The sequence below is a fragment of the Mastomys coucha genome, unplaced genomic scaffold (genome assembly GCF_008632895.1).
Source record: "Mastomys coucha isolate ucsf_1 unplaced genomic scaffold, UCSF_Mcou_1 pScaffold8, whole genome shotgun sequence".
In the NCBI taxonomy this organism is placed as follows: Eukaryota; Metazoa; Chordata; class Mammalia; order Rodentia; family Muridae; genus Mastomys; species Mastomys coucha.
Window position 1 is genome coordinate 58,514,425 of NW_022196914.1, and position 15,886 is coordinate 58,530,310.

The 15,886-nt window shown below is 43.3% G+C and overlaps 1 long non-coding RNA gene across 2 annotated transcripts; it reads right to left on the bottom strand.

Annotated features, from left to right (window-relative positions):
• Positions 1-2,090: 2,090 nt before the first annotated feature.
• On the bottom strand, positions 2,091-4,552 carry LOC116083523. Of its 2 annotated transcripts, none has more exons than XR_004115760.1 (3): positions 4,506-4,552; positions 4,288-4,397; positions 2,091-2,275 (listed from the first exon to the last, which is right to left on the bottom strand). It is a non-coding gene; the product is annotated as an uncharacterized LOC116083523 (long non-coding RNA). The 2 variants fall into 2 exon arrangements; XR_004115759.1 differs by lacking the exon at positions 2,091-2,275 and adding an exon at positions 3,211-3,640.
• Positions 4,553-15,886: the final 11,334 nt, after the last annotated feature.

Below are 15,886 nucleotides of genomic sequence, written 5' to 3' on the forward strand. Positions count from 1 at the left end.
CTCTCTCTGTCTCTGTCTCTCTGTCTCTCTCTGTCTCTCTGTCTCTGTCTCTGTCTCTGTCTCTCTCTCTCTCTCTGTCTCTGTCTCTCTGTCTCTCTCTGTCTCTCTCTGTCTCTCTCTGTCTGTCTCTGTCTCTCTCTCTCTCTCTCTCTCTCTCTCTCTCTCTCTCTCTCTCTCTTTCTCTCTCTCTCAGCAAGGTCTCACGTAATCCAAGCTGGCCTTGAATTCACTATGCAGCCTTCCATGAACTCTTTATTATCTTGCTTCCATCTCCCAAAGGTTGTAATTGTGGTGGCACGGGCCACTGCTGACATCAAATACCTGCTTTGCTTTGTTCATTCCTTCTTTTCTTCTTTTTCCAGAAACTGGAGGCAATGTTAACCCAGAACACCATCCGGTGCTCTATATGGATGGACATGTGCTTCTGTTCCCACAGTACCACCATTCTCCCACTTATTATTTCATGTAGAAAACAAAGCTGACAACAACAGAGAAACAAGGGAAAGGGCACTAAGGTATTCAGAAGGCCTGTTATAACCACTGTTAAGTTGCCTTTGTGTTAAATGAAATTGAGTTGTATATCATAAAGATATACAACTGGTATAGATGAATAGGGAAATACCCCAGTGTTTTCTTCTTCAGAATATGGAAAGATAAATAGACTGAATATCATAGTTTATTTGGTGTTGGGGAACAGATATTGTAGATGAGAATCTATGTCTTATACCCACCTCCTTCACCTTTTATTTGTTTGAGACGTGCCTTGGTATGTTGCTGTGCCTGGCCTCAACTTCACAAATCTTTCTGCCTCGGCTTCTTCTAAAATTAGAGATATGTACTACATATACCCAGTCACATCCATGCATTAAGTAGGGGAAATGTGTCTCTGAGTGAAGAACAATGATAAATGCTCCCTTACAAAGTAAACTATGCTGAAGATTGTAGCCAGCGAACGTCAAGACTACATTCAGCTGCATGTCATAGAACATTCCAAAGCACTGGCCAAATGAAGAGTGTGGGAAGCTCCACACAGTCCTCCAGTTCTGCCTTGATATTTTATCATCTAAATTAGAAGGGTTTTCCCCCCTGTGCTCATGATTGAGAAGCATCTCACACATGTTTTAGGCAGAAGCAAAAGGAGAAAGGCAGCCATGCCTAGGAGCCTCTGTCAGGCATTGCTGACAGGACACAGCCGCACAGCTCTACTAGTGTCAAGAAAACTTGGAAATGGAGTTTTAGCCACTGGAGGTAAAAAAGTGGAAGGGAGAAGAAGATACATGTATGGCTCATGAATGGGACTTCGTGTCCTATACATGACAGGGATATGGAAAGCTATGTTTGAAAGAAGCATGGATGGATGTGAACACTCCAAGTCATGCACTTTCATGAACCTGTAAGCATATAAAAGTGCCACTCTTGGACCATGAAAGTGACTCGAATCATCCCAGGCAGAAACTTCATATGTGGAAGGAGTCACTTTGATGGCAATCGGAACCCAGAGTAACGCACGGCATACACTCCAAAACCATGCTGTGCTTTCCTCCAGCAGGTTGCAGGCAGGACTGTTGAGTAAATAATAAAACTTTATTTCTTTGTAAGAAATCACCCTAGAGAAAAACCCAACGAGCTTTATAAGTAACTTAAGTCCTGTATTTATAGAGTCATTAAGAGTACCTGAATTTTTCGATCGCACTTTATTGCATAGCATAGAGGACACTCTTACCCTGTAATAACATTGGCAGTGTTATAGCTTCATCAAGGTTTCAGAATGTATCTCTGGTGAGTTCCAGGGTCTCTTCTGTATAATAAACCACTAGTTATGGTTGGAGATCACAGTACTATCCTTAGAGAATCATGGCAGAGATTAATGTGGGCTACACTGATTAGAAAAACTCACCACTTGCTTCTGGAGTGTTGCAATGAACACACAAGAAGATACTTTTAAAGGTTAGATTACATTTTCAATGGAACAACAGCATCACAATTCAGAAGCCTGTCAACTTCTTCTTTCTGGAATGCTTTTGGGGAAACACCAAAACAAACCCAAAAGACCACTCAGATAGCCAAAACAGGTCTCGCAAGAGCCAATGTACTGAAGTATAAATATTTTATGCCTAAGGAAACCTCACTCTGAGACTGTTTATTCTGGCTTTGCTTAAACGTTTGCTAAGATTATCCGGTCTCTTCATTCAAAGGTGAGTAGGGATGAATGACAAGTTCAAGGAAAAAAGCTGGTCTGTTGATAGCAGCAGTAAATTGTTGGATCAGAATGAGCCTAAGGAAGGAAAAAAGAATTTTCTAAAATCCAAGATCAAGAATTACAAAGGCATTGCTCTATAGTGCCATTAGTGAAGGGACATTAATAATACTCAAGGGTTGCTACAGTGGCTACTGTTTTTTAATACTCAATGTTCAATGACAGTAAAAAGTTGACCTGGGGCTGGAAACATGGCTGACCTGAATTCAATTCTAAACCCAAGCAGTAAGAGAGAAAAGACTCCCTAAAGATGCCCTCTGACTTCTACATCTGGGCCACACTTGTACATCCCCCCTCCACAACACTTTAAAAAAAAAACTTTTTAATGATTCTTCATGAGTTTCACACCACGCACCCCAGTTCCCCTCATCTCCCCATCCCCTCACATCTGCCCTTTGCCCTTGCAAACCTTCCTTCCAAAATAAAGCACACAAACAAACAACAAAATAAAACACAGAAAACATCTCATCATGGACACTGTATCCCACAACTTCTTTTAAGAAAGACTGACTTGAATTGAAGATCAGTGGTAAGAAGTCAGAGATATATGGCCTACATTCCAAGAAAGAGCTTTACTTAAATGCCTGATATTTCTCTTAAACAGAATAAGCCCCAGTTATGTTACTGCAGCCTTTTAACTGAAGGTCTGTGTATAAGTTCAATTTGTACAAACACGAGAAAACAATCAATGTTCATAGAGGTATTCATCCCTTTTTAATTATAGTCCATTTCAGACAAACTGTAAATATGGTCATCCTTGAACACACAGTGAAATAAACATGTTCAAGCACATTTATTGACCCATACCAACTCCTTAAGTTCATTTGATTCCAGTGCAAATTGGTTCCAAAGCACTTATACCCCCCTTCTTCCTCTCACATATAGCATCGGCTGGGCTGGACCAGACAGAAAGCAGAGCAACCAAAATATATCACTCATTTACCACAAGCATATGGATCTCTCAAACATGTTTTAATCAGCATGGTCCAAGCGAGCCACAGAATGAATGGTAACGCTTCACTTCCAGTAAACACACATTAAGTATTTCCCATTAGAGAAGTATAGAGTAACAGTCTCAAAATCAGGTCCTCCCAGATGACTTCTCTATTCAATAACCCTGATGCTTAAAAAGGTATGCATTATAGAGTACTTGGTAGCCCGACAGGATGTGATACTGGGTTACTTGGCAACCAGGCCTTCTCACATGCCTTTGATAGCAAGAATGTTTTCTCTCCCAGTGCCAGTGGGAGAGGTCCTCGCCTTCATAGAGTGTCTTCTGTTAGGAGTTCCTGGTCAGGTCTGATGGCACTGCCTGTCCTAAGACCATTGCACTGGAGGTGGTATAGAAAAAGAGGAAATAACCACTTCCTTGGAGCCTAGCATCTGCAGAAAGACCAAGGTTTGGGGAAAGCAAAAGATTAAAGAAGGTCTCTGTGGCTGAGAACAAAGGAAACTTTCCTCACTGTTCACCCTGACTCATCGTCTTTGTAATGGTGATATTACCTCTTCCTCGTTCACAGGAATGAGCCCCTATGCCAGGCATTTTATATGCATAGATGTTCCCATTTAATCCCATGAGGGAGCTATTATTTTCATTCTTAGGAAAACAGAAGAATAAAGGAGACTTGCCCAAATGGTAAAATTAAGATTTAAACCCATACATCTGATGTCAAACCCACTAACCTTTGCTCTTTCTGGCCTCTATTCTCCATATTAAAATGTCTAGTCCCTGGCTGCCTTCTAAATCTCCTTTTGTGCCATGCCCACGTGCCAGGACTGTAACGTCTATGTGGGTGGTCTAAGTAGAGGACAAAGGTGACTGGACTGTAGGAAAGGACTCTCCTCATTGGATGTGTCTGATGCACAGGATGAGACACCCAGCCCCAGCTAATAAGTCAGCCATAGGTAAGCTTACCCAACACTTTCTGGCTTTCTTGTTAGTCACCTGCCACTCAGCCCACACATGTCCCCGTGATTTTTTTTTCCTATAAAGTAGATTCATTCATTCTACTGAGATCATTCAGCATCACCTTCTCTTGGGTCCTAGTTCCCAGATCTTCACTAACAGCATCATCCTTTGAATTTTTTGTCCCATGGAGAAAGGACCAAATGCTCAGTAAGGCCAACATGAAGGTGTGCTCTGTAAGGAAAGAGGTGGTAGGATAGCTGGTCACCATCTATCCTATCTCTACATACCTTTTTTTTTAAGTTCAGGGAAAAGGAAGTGTTTGTATCAGAAGAGACCTACAGCCTCCAAATCCAGTGATGACTTCACGTCACCCATAGGCAACAAGGACCCAGACATCTGTTGCCATGGCAACCGCCATACATTCCCAGCATTCACTTGACTTCACCTGCCCACCTGCATAGATATGTGTGAGTATGTCACGGCCCAATTAAAACGCAGATCCCCTCCACCTTTGTCCCCTTTCTCCTTTTCCTTCTTTTTCTTCTCCTTCTTCTTCTCCTCCTCCTTTCTTCTCCTCCCTTCTTCTCCTCCCTTCTTCTTCTTCTTCTTCTTCTTCTTCTTCTTCTTCTTCTTCTTCTTCTTCTTCTTCTTCTTCTTCTTCTTCTTCTTCTTCTTCTTTGTCCCCCTTTGTCCTTTTTCTCTTTCCCCCTTCTCTCTCAATAAACCTTCCTCTCCCCTGGAGTTGTGCTGGCCTGGTGTGATCTGTCCCCATACAAGCCACCATTCTAACACAATAGGAAGACCCAATGCATTGTCTTCTTTAGTCAAACTTTAGGAGTTTGGTTCTTTGTCCCAGTTCCTTGCTCCTTAGAGGCATTGTCCATTCATTTCTTTGCCATCTTGGTGGTTTCTGGTAAGTTCTAAGCTGTTAGGTGACTTGTATACTTAGGGAACCAATCATGCCCACCCCCTATGCTTCTTCTCTTCCTGACTTACCACCACACCCTTTTATTATAGTTGCCCTCTTCTTAAAACCACACACAGCCATTAGCTTCTTACAGCCTTTCCCAGGGTTGTCTATCCCTCCATGCTCGTGGGAACCAAACTGAGCTAGCTAACTTTCCCACCTCTTCCAAACTTATCACCAACACCTTCAAAGCTTGCCCTCTCCCAACCCACACAATGAGTTGAGGGAAAGGGAGGGAAATTGGTTCTTCTGGAGTCTGGGACAGAAAAGTGGTTGGTGTGGAATACTGGGAGCTAGAGGAACATTAAGGTCAGCCCCAGGGTGAAGTGCTGCTTGGGCGGGGCCGAGCCTGAGAGCTGTAGCCAGAAGCCCCAGAGGGTTGAACAGGAGTAAAAATGCTCAGGCCCCGGGTGAGGAGAGGTGGGAACCTGGAGAAGGAATGAGTCACACGGGATAACATAATGCCTGGAGAAATTCTAAGGAGGAGCCTCGGCAAAGCAAGTCAAGGCAGGAGAAGCAGGAGTAAGAGATGAGTCCAGGGGCAGGAATCAGGAATTCCTGAACGGGACAGTAGAATTGGAGGGATACAGAGACTTAGATGTAAAACAAGGAGACAGGTGGGATGGATAGTGATCTACAAGGGCTGAGACTGCATTCTACTATTTAGACAACATTCTCTCTTCTCTCTCTCTCTCTCTCTCATGAGTGTGTGTGTGTGTGTGTGTGTGTGTGTGTGTGTGTGTATGTATGTGTCTGTGGTCCCCCTAGGTATAAAACCACCCTAGCTGTCTTCTGCTACGTACTCTCTCTGGCCTGAGATTAGAATGTTCTCCAGTAGCAATGAGTTTAAACTTTATACCTTGACTATTTCTTCAACAATAAATAAGTTAGGTGGCAAACTTAGACTCAGATCTAACTTTACTTAGTAGGAAATTGAACTGTATTTGATTAGGTATTTATCTTAAATGCATCTATATGATATCACATGAGCATTCGCATGCTTCTCCATGCCTTGGTTTGCTTCTCTGTGAGAGACAGATAATAGCACCAGTTGGTGGTAATTAGATGAAGATGCATGCTTTAAGATCCTTGGTATAGTGCTTTACACCTAACAAACATGAATAAATATTAGCCATTTTCAGTAATAATAATTACTTCAATATCAAATTGATATTGATGAAGTAATGCTTCATCTCCAAGCAACACAAAGAACCCACTCAGTGTTCTGTGCTCCAACGCCCATGGTTCTGTCTCTAACACACTTGCAGCAGAGCTCATGCTTAAAATTCTGTGTGGCCCCCGAAATCCCATCTTTACTGATGAATAACTTTGACCATTCCTCATCCGCATCTCCAAGCCTCAGCCACTCTGTAAGCTGAGGATGACAGTTCCAGCAGACTCACACGTGAGATATGATCACAACACAGGGTCCATGTGGGTCAGCGAGGAATGGAGTTGTCATGTGTAGACCTCTTAGTTTTGCCTTGGACCTGTTCTTGGATTATAGCTCCAAGCATGAGGTCATACCAATTCTTCCACAGGAAGAGTGGTGAGTGCTTTTGTCTGTTTATCTCCAGCTTCTCCAGACCTTAGGACTTGTAAGGCAGAGAGGAAGGCCCTGGTTTTTACTGAGATGCCTGCCACGGTCAAATCTGGTTGAGAAGGTGCTTCTTTCATGTCATGCGAAAGAAGGTGAGGTGTTTTGAAATAATTCTGATTTGCTTGTAGCTTTTGAACTTCAGATTAGAAAGAAATTATTGGCAGGAGGAGACTTTTTTTTCATTCAAAATAAAACAGCTTTGTTTGATTGTTTGTTTGTTTGTCTGTTTGTTTGTCTGTGGCCCCTTGGGTGTTTGGACGGGTGACTCTCAAGAAGAAAGTTAATGGGTTTCAGAAGAGGGTCACATTAGAGCAGAATGAGAGCATCTTCCATGTGCAGGTGGATGGCAGAACTTGGTGCAAAGACCCTGTCAGACACATGCTGGGCACAAAGGAGGCCGGTGTCTGGAGGTGGTTTGGCTGAGGCTGGTTGGCCTATTCCTTTTCCAAGTAAGTAGCTGAGTGATACCAAGAGCCCTGCAGCCAGATTACATGTTGCTACTAAGAAACCTGTTATGTCATCTCAGGAAAAAAAAAATCTGCACGAACGCGCCAAGTTTCTTGAGAAAAATCAAAGGCCCACTCCTCTCTTTCATCTTTCTGGCTCTACAGAACCCGGTCTCCCAAGTTGCCACATGTGGTTCAATCTTTGCATTGAGATCAGCAGGGCTTATCAACCCAGAAGATGGGGACAAAGCCAAGATGCACAAACGGCATTGGTGACTTGTAACTGCTACAGTAGATCTAACTCTCCACCAGAAGAAGCCAGAGGGCACACAACCCTTCCTTCTGATGGACCTGGAGCAGAAGGGGAGAATTTGTTCTAGTGGCTAGGCTTAAAGAAAAGCCACTGAATCCAATGGGCTGATCAAGTTTGGGGTGTCTTTTTTTTCTTTTGATAGTATATAATGCATGACTTCAGCATGGGTGATTTTTATGGTATTTGTGGCCACTTGTCCAAGCCTGGGAAGAAAATTAGAGCTGAAATTTGGGGATTTTTCTCTCTCATTCAGCAACACCTCTCTCTGGGCTTAACCCATTAGGAGTTCTTATGATAATTCAAATTTAAGACCTCCAGAAGGCCCTGCTAGAAGGAAATGATCAGCTAACAGCCAGTCAATGTCTCAGTCCTCTTGGTGAGTTGTATATCCTGGAACAGTTAACTTACATTCCTCCCAGGAGGTAGTTTGCATGAGAACAAATCTGAATGTCACTGCCTTTGGTCTATGAGTTCCTGTGGTGAACAGGCAAGTGATCTGGAGTGGAGAATGGAAGCCAATGTGTTTAAACCTCTCTTGAGGAATGGCAGCTCTGGGCTGCCCGTCTTGTCTTCCATCGTATCTTCCTGATGCTTAGGGAAGTAGCTTTCATCACTTCCCAGATGAACTCCCTAAACTCATGAACCTGCTGCCAGGGTGAAAAGAAAGAAATGATGAAAGACCAGAGAACCAGCCAGTTAATGAGGGCAAGGAGTCATGTGGAAGGGCCTCTCTTTCTTCCGCTTGACTGTGGGAAAGTGGTTTATCCCGGCCCTCTTCGCTACCCCATAATGATATTCTGAGCATTAATAAGAGTTCTGGCATCTACAGCTAACTCCTCAGATTAAAAACAAACACACAAACCCCTTTCTAATGTAAATAAAGTTATGGTGAGGTGGTGGTGGGGGCAGTGGATGCCGGCATCCAAGAGAGGCCCCCAAAAGCAGCCATGCTGAAGATCGTGGAAGATTACCAAGCATTTACTAGGCACTATCTAGAGCTCGAGACAGACATCAAAATGACCTGATGAAGCTGATTTAATCCACCTGGCACTATAGCACAGTATTGCTGAGTGGCTTATAAACAGCAGAAATTAATTTTCTCATGGGTCTAGAGGCTGAAGTCTGATGGTACAAGCACAGTCGGGTTCAGGGGCACACCCTCTTCTGGAGTGCACACTAGTGTCTTCTTGCATTCTCGTGTGCTATAAAGGCGAGCAAGAAACAACGTGTCTCCTGTTACTTTGTTCTGTTTTTGTTTTTGTTTTTCAGATCTGATCTTACACTGTTCCAGGCCTACATATCATGACATATAACAAGTTGGCCTTGAACTCATGGCAATCCTCCTGCTTCAGCATCCTCCATGATGTGATTATAAGTGTGAGGCATCATACCTATACCCCCTTCTGTTTCATAGTGGCATTAATCCTATGAAGACACCCACATCCTCGTCATTTCAAGGAACTTAATATCCTCCCAAAGTCACCACTTACAAATACTAGGACACAAATACAATAGGTTGGGATTAAGATTTCAGCAGAGGGGGCTGGTGAAATGGCTCAGCAGATAAGAGCACTGACTGCTCTTCCAAAGGTCCTGAGTTCGGTCGGATCCCAGCAACCACATGGTGGTTCACAACCACCCGTAATGAGATCTGACGCCCTCTTCTGGTGCATCTGAATCCAGCTACAGTGAATTACTCGGGGCTGGAGCAAGCGGGCCAGCAGAAGTCCTGAGTTCAATTCCCAGCAGCCACACACATGATGGCTCATGGCCATCTGTACAGCTATAGTGTACTCATACACATAAAATAAATAAATAAATCTTTAAAAAAGATTTCAGCAGAGGAATTTTGAGAGAACACATTTCAATCCACAATGGAGATAGATGCAATTTAGATCCTTAGTTGCCATAAGAAAACGAAACACAGAAACACTAAATAGCAACTTAAGGCCATGTAAGCAATAATCAGTTGAACTGGCCCTTCATATCCACACCATTGGGCTCTGAACCTAGGCTCATCACTACAGCTGCCTGCTGTCTGCTGAGTCTGCTACAGCCCCTGGATCAACTACATCCTGTTAAAGCTGTTTCTGTGAAGTAGTAGAAAAAAAAATTATGTGGATAAATTTTGTTTCAGAAGCCAGGATTCTCTCCAAGGCATTCTGGCTGATAGGAATCTAATAAGCTCAGGATGAGTTGACCTCAGGTTGTTTCTGTCCCCAGCCAGCCCTTCTACCTCCCTCACCCCATGACTCCTAATGCTTGGCTGACCTTCTCACTACTTCCTCTGGAGGAGTTCTTTGGGGCTTCAAACATAAACGTCCACGTTGGCAGGGTCAACCACTGTAGAAGGTCTGTGGACTTGGCAGTATGCCAGCCATTCCTAGAGGTTACTTTATAATGGGAGATAAGTCCAGATGAGTCCATCCACACCTGTCAGAATTCCACACACGCTCCTGCCACCCTCCCTTGCACTGTAGTCAGAGTTCAAGTAAATGGCAGGATGCTTGTACCCAGAAAGCTGTTCAAGGCAGCCAGCAGCTCTCTGCAGAGTTCCCGTGGCTCCTTAAGCAATGCTGATGGACCCGTGTCTTTCATTAAACTGCCTGAGAGTCAATCCCTTGATGGATCCCAGAGGGGAAATCAAGGAGGAAAGAGTTTATTATCAGACATAGTCTAAAGGCAACCAACTTAAGACTTAGCTAAAAAAAAAAAAAAATGATAATTAAATATTTCTCCAAGGAGCAAATTAAGATAAATACCCTAAGAGTCATTCCACATAGATCTGTCTAGAAAAATGTCCAATTAGTATAATATATAACACATTTCAAGGACCTGGGGGACTCTTTTTTTTTTTTTAAGAAAAAAATCGTTGTTGATACTCTAAGCTTCTATGGATTTTTTTCTTTTTCTTTTTACATGTTCAGGAGCAATCTGCTTTCTCAAGAGAAGTACCAGGATATAATTTAGCAGACCAAAATCCTGCTCCAAGTCAGATTCTGAGAACGGATGGCTTCTTGACAAGTCAGAACGCAGTTAGTTTAGGACAATGAATGGAAGCAGATTAAAAGGACAGAGCTTATTATCAACCAAGTTTGTGCCTACTGATGTGACTCAAACAGAATAAATAAAGCGAGCAACCACTTTTCCTGGAAAGAAAGGATGGATGCCCCTGTGCTGCATTTCCCCTGGCCTTATAGAAGGCTTGGCCAATCAGGCTTTCAGATAAACATCCCTGGAGTAGTTTTTATTCCAGAGATTTAAAGGCTTGGAGTTGATCCTTGAGTGAGAGCCATCTACATGTCTCACCTCGTTAATCTTCAGTGAGAGTGTGAGTTTTACAATTGGGCCATTATGTGGATAGGGAAAACTGACTTGGGGAGTTTTATAGCAACCATGAAGGGCCTGAGATCCAGCCCCCAGGCAGGGCTTCCTCCCACCTGGTTGCAGGATGCTTCGATGCTTCGCTTCGGGTCTCTGTAGGATCAGCCTCTTCTTGAAAGAAAGTTAAATTTCCCGAGGAACAAAGGTCAACTCAATTTTCCAACCTAAGGTTTTTCAAACACCCCTCACATACCAGGTTGAGAAAAGACCAATGTGCTGCCGAACCAGTCTTTATTATGCTGTCTGTGAGTCTAATGTTTCTGCAGCGCTTTGGGGGGAAAAAAAATTAAGAAAACAATCATTGATGCCTTTGACACATGAAATGTCTACCAGGATCTTTTTTCCGAACCATGATCAAGGTTGATATGAAAATCCACTGCAGGGAGAAGAAGAGAAACTCGACTTCTCAGTGCAATGCAAATTTCTCAAGTTCAATGCAGACACTGCCTCAGCCCCTTCACTTTTAGCCAGGAATAGATCCTTTCTAACCCGTCACTGAGAGGAGCATGGCAGAGCCCTCATTATCTCCTATCCATGCTTTCCAAATCAATCATCTCCCTGCTATATTGCTGAGCTTTTTAATTTAAATGTCAGCTAAAGTTAGAGTGTGTTTAAAAAAAAAAAAAGCCAGAGCCTCACTAACTTTGGTTGACAATGTCACTTTTCCTTGACAATGTTAAATACTAGGAATTCATGCACTAAGGTACCTTCTTGATGTTTTCTGATACTGTCCTTAAAAACCTGGATGTGGTTCAAAAATTAAGAGGCTCCAAATTTCCTTTGTCTATAAATTTCCACTTCTCAGAAGGCAGAGACGGTTTCTAAGGCTTTGCCACCTCGAGATGACACTGTAATAAGTACTGTAAAAGCTGCTGTCACCTGTAAAACAAAGCCTTTCTGGTATTGGGTCTCCACTCCACTCTTCTCACTTTCATTTGGCATTGCTAATTTGAGGAGGGGAGCAATTGTGATATTTTCCCTTCCTTTAAAATGGGTGTGTTACCAAAGACACAGGAGACAGAGCCCTAAGTGGATTAAGAGGAAGAGGTCTACCCTCAATGACTTTCAAGGTTGCTAATCCCAAACTAGCTACACTGAGATTTGACTGATGTTGCTCAGTGGCCTTTGGTGGAGTGGGAGGGCTAGGGGGGGTGGTGGTGGTTAGAACATGTTATTGGACAGGACAGTCTCATTCATAGCCCGACTTTCATTCCCCTTTAGCCTCTGCCCATTAAACACCTGGATTCCTTACCAGTTATTGAGGTTCTGGATCTCAGAACATGATACTCTAAAAGTATGGCACCTTGGTCTGCAGTAGACTTTGAGCTGGCAGAGACTGGAAGGACCTGGGAGGTAAAGTGTTAGTAACTCTTCACCTCCTGTCCCTGTGCTCCTTTGCTTCCCCAACATGACTTGTAGAGACCATATTTCTTTGCCCCCAAGATGAGTCATAAACACTAGAACTCTGCCCTAAACCAAGCCGTGGACGCAAAAGGGCCACTCCCGAAGTCTCATTCCAGGATCCTTGTCCTATTCCTGAGAAGAAGAAAAGTTGCAGAGACCAAGAAGACCCCGAACATCAGACCTTGCTGCCCCACCCTGGTCTAGGCCACTCTCAGCGTTGTTGCTCAATTCCACATCTACATGACTGTCAATTCTTCATAGAACCTCAGCATGAAAACAGTTTTCCCTGAGCTTTGGGGGGGGGGGGGTCTTCCATTCTGGAAACTGCCACACCATGTAAAACGTAGAGTAAATAAAGTTGTTATGCTTTTCCTCACTCCCCCGTCCTTCTGCTGTGGCGGCGATGCTGCCTGTGACTTACAGTGGTCCAGGAGAGACCGTTCATTTTTCTGTCCTCACTCTGACAGCCAAAAATACTTTCATACACTTCCAAAAACTTCTGTGAGGTGTAGTGCACACTTACTGAGACTAAATCCAAAACTTCCAAATCCTATCATCAGATGAAAACTCAAAGATTTTGCTAGTGACAATCTCCACATGGGGACTCTCCAAACACATCTCTCTGTGTTCCCTAAACCTGCTCATTTCATTGCTGTAGTCTGCTGATTTGATGCTTCCTGGGGGTGTTACTCTTCCGCTGTTGATACTTACCTCATCTGGCTACATAGTAGTAGCATTCTTATGGGTGGTAGGTATCTTAAGATAGGACTTACTGTGTCCCTAGACTAAGCAGAGTCCTGGGCATGATAGATATCCATTCATTTTATGCTGCTTAATTATTTATGTATAAATGATAGAGATGAACTAAATCCTGAACCACTGACCAATGGTCTAGTAAAAAAATACAATATATTGTAATATTTTCTCATCTTCATAGGTTGATGGATGCTATGGTATGAATTCCTGCCCTTTCCCCCCATTTACATGTTGATGTAAACATAACCAAAGTGATGTTACCAAGGTGTGGGGCCTTGTGTATTCCTGTCCTTCTGAGAGAGACCCTTGAGGCTTGCTGTACCTCTTTTGCCTTGAGAGGACACAGCTAGAGAGAGCCATTTATGACTCACGAATCTCCCAGAGCCTTAACCTTGGAGTTCCCAGCCTCCAGAACCTCTGTTGGTTAGGATGCCCTAAGGCTGCAGTATATTGTTGTTAGCAATGTAAATGCCCCAAGACAGTGTAGTCCAATAGTAGGTCCTGACGGCAGCTGCACCATGGCCACTGGGAAGCTGGGTTCCTTTCATCATACTAACAAACAGAAAGACACAGTAGAAGAACAGTAATTCCATTACTGGGGCAGCAGGTATATTAAAGTGAGACAAGTTAAGTGTGCAGACACATAAACACACACATATGCTACCTACATACATACAAGTGAGTACATGCACACATGGACACATGTGTACACATATGCTACTTACACATATTCGCACATACACATGTTCTGCTTACACACACACACACACACACACACACACACACACACACACACACAGATGGAAAATGTCACGGTTTGCCAGGAATAAAACATTTTCTCAAAATTTGATGATTGGGGTAGGAGCACTACATTTTTCCTTTTGAATTGATTCTATATTTTTATTCCTATTGTTTCAAGGCTTCCATTGTCCGTTTTTTACTAAATCAGGTGTCCCTTCAAAGACATCCGACCACTGATGTTGTTTCTTCCTCATAGCCCACGTTCACTCTAAGACAGCAAACCCAGACTACGCATTCCCTTCTATCTACATGTGCTTGGAAAAAAGAAAAGGTGGGCCGGCTTGTGTTTTTCAAAGGCCATCTTTCTTACTCACAGTAAGAGACAGAAATCGCAGTAGAGTCAAAGAGCGAATCCAACTTCTTTCTACTTCTGTGGCCTCAGTAAAAGGCTTATCTTGTGAATTCAACACGGACAACCTTCAAATAAGAGGAAAAATGAAAAGCAAAACACCAAGTTTAAGAGCAATTGAGCCTTAGGTCATCGGCAGAAATACAGATAGGGACAAATTCCCGTGGATCCAGTTTGTTTCTTCTCTGTCTCTATGATTCTTAGAACACACAACTAGAAAGCATCTGGCCTGCATGTCATGTGTGCTCCATGAAGATGGTACTCAGTTAAAAGGGAGACGTAGGAGAAGGACAGGAGAGATGGAGGGAGGGAGAGAGCAAGGAAGAGAGAAAGAACCGGCTTGATTCATGCACCAAACCCCTCACACAAGCTCTTGTGACAGGGCAAGTCTGGGCATAAGGAGTTTCTAGGGTGCCTGTCTGCCGAAAGCCTATACATAGGAGCAAACACCAAGCTTTGTTTGAGAGCACGTGCCTTCAACTACCAGCGTACACATTCGTGATGCCTCAGACCTCACAGCTGCCTGTTACATGATTACATTTGGACTTACTTTCCACAGTCTGTGGGCAATGGGGAGCAGAGCGTTTCAGATACCAGGATAATGAGCCCCACCCCTCCCCCATACCAAAACAAAGGTCTTCTATGATGCTTTCTGCTTCCTCATCTCAGACAACTTCTACTGCTGTCAGGCAAAGAGAGAAAGAGGGCTGCTAGTCCAAGGAGAATTGCTGCTCTCCCCACCCAGAAGAAAAGTCGAGAGCTGTTTCAAGCCGTCATCCACTCCTTGCCAAGCAGGAGAAGGCAATGTGAGGATGCTACAGACAGGGACCATTAAACAGATGCAAATGGACCCCAATTTGCTAAACTCAGACTTCATCTTGATCTACAGTAATCCTGATCCTCACTAATATTTTATTCAAGTTAAAGTTAAAAGAAAAATACAGTGTTTTTTCCTTTTTAAAATATTAATCAAAAGGTTTAGTCCAAAAGCTGAAATCTGTCTTTTCCAAGTGAAACCTGAACCAGATTGATGCTCAATTCCCTTTCTAGTCCCAAAGGCATCCCATGACAATTTGCCTATGACAGTGGACAGCCAGTCTCCCTCATGATAGCTAGTGCACCAATAACAGCACCCCTGGCAGGCTGGATGACTAATTTAACTCCAATCTGCAAACTTGGCCTCCCTGCTAGGCCGTTTAAAAACCATTTACACAGTCCAGTTTGATTTTCAAGTGTTCAGACAGATGACAGGTCATTTGAACCTACTCTTTCAAGAGCATGTTTTTGTATATCCTTATGCCTTGTATAAATCAGACCAAGAAAGGAAGACTGGGCAGACCACTTGGCCACTTCAAGTAATTGTTCTGTCTGGCCTGGATGGATGAGAAATTCAGTGGTGTCAGCAATGTTATTGGCGGTGAGTTTTACTGGGGGAAAGGTTACATGCGTGGCCAGTGCCTTGACTGCTTTGCCTGACCGGCTCAATTTTTCTCCTCTCTCACGTACACACCCTCTTTAATTACTAACAGAAAACAGAGTACTCCACACACTTCACAACATCTGTTCTAGCCTTAATTAATCTCCTCACATCGTCTCCATAGCAACAGTGCTTAGCAGGCTCAGACTCCACATTGGGAAAATCTTCCTGCAAGTGAGTGACTCAAAATATGGCCTTAACTGAGAAATGTTTGCATTAATTC